Source organism: Humulus lupulus, chromosome 1 (genome assembly GCF_963169125.1).
Source record: "Humulus lupulus chromosome 1, drHumLupu1.1, whole genome shotgun sequence".
Classification (NCBI taxonomy): domain Eukaryota; kingdom Viridiplantae; phylum Streptophyta; class Magnoliopsida; order Rosales; family Cannabaceae; genus Humulus; species Humulus lupulus.
Genome location: NC_084793.1, coordinates 191,128,704 through 191,130,330, shown reverse-complemented (window position 1 = coordinate 191,130,330; position 1,627 = coordinate 191,128,704).

Below are 1,627 nucleotides of genomic sequence, written 5' to 3'. Positions count from 1 at the left end.
TTTCATCCAATTTGCATATTTTTCTTCTACTTCATAGCTAGTAGCAAGAGGTGGTTCTGTTGGAGGTTTTTCACAGACAGTTGACATCATCTTCTTATAAGAAAAAATAGTCAACATGCCTCGAAACCAGTGTTGCATATTTTTAGGTTCAAAAACTAAGGATTTGAGAAATGCATCGGTGTGTGAATCACCAATAGACATTTTTGCTGGGAATGAATAAATAATATTATTATTATATTTAGAAAAATAAATATCAAAGTTTTCAGAAATTAAACGTGATGCATGAGCACAATTAAAACACATAAAATATCAGAAAAATTCCATATTCATTATTGAGGATGTGATCTTGTATTAGTATGAGAGAATTAAGATCACATGAATGAATAAAAATAGTCAACAACAAATTGAAGTCAAGGAATTCTTTAATTGGAGTTGTAAGTACAGTTTACTGAGTATCATGTTGATACAAATAATCTAGATTCAGATTATTGATGTGGTAAGACATCTCAGTAAAGGTGCTTTATATAATATGATTATATATGACATGGACCGATATGAATAAAAGTCTTTATCCAAAAACTATTTAATAATAAAGACTTGTAATTCATATCATAACTGATGATCATTTATAGATCAACCTAAATCCTGAGTGTTCATGAACTCCTGTTCAAGTTTATTAAATCTTTTGATTCATTCGTTAAGGTCTCTTCATAGAATGAGGCTAATGACTTTTGTTTTGGAGATTTAATATCATGGATGGCTGGCAACATGTATCAACAATACAGAATCTAATCTTTCCAAACGGATCGTATATTGGTTCCCTTAAGGGTTAATTCTGGAACTGAATGATTTTGAGCTCAAATCTATAATTAGATTATAGATTAATTATTCACTAGTGAATTAATGGTACTTAAGGAATAAGAAGTAAATTAGAAAGGTATAATTGTAATTCTTCCATTCTAATTTATGAACTAATTAATTAGAGGGTTGAACTATTGTAAGATGGTTATATCAATGGACAGCTTAAAAATAAGATTTCTATAAAAGTATATCTATAACATAAAGGGTTCAATTATGAATTTATAGTGAAGAAATATCATAATTAATAAATTAACTATTATGATTAAAGAGTTTAATTATTTAGTTTCAATTTATTGGAGCTTAATGTTATAGGTCCATGGTCCCCGAAATGGCTCAAACAAACACTGACAAAGATAAATACAAAAATGGGCAAAAGGACTTATTTGATAAGTAAAATATTTTTCTATGCACTAAACATAATTATTTTATAATTATGTGTAATTAATTAATTATTTGATTTAACAAAAATGTGGACGCTCAATATTCCGCGCCCATAAAAGATCCCAGATGCGTGCTAAGGTCCCATGAAGGCCCATCGTCCTTTGACAGCAGCTTCGCATCAACTCGTGATGGCTCAAACAAACACTGACAAAGATAAATACAAAAATGGGCAAAATGACTTATTTGATAAGTAAAATATTTTTCTATGCACTAAACATAATTATTTTATAATTATGTGTAATTAATTAATTATTTGATTTAACAAAAATGTGGACGCTCAATATTCCGCGCCCATAAAAGATCCCAGATGCGTGCTAAGGTCCCA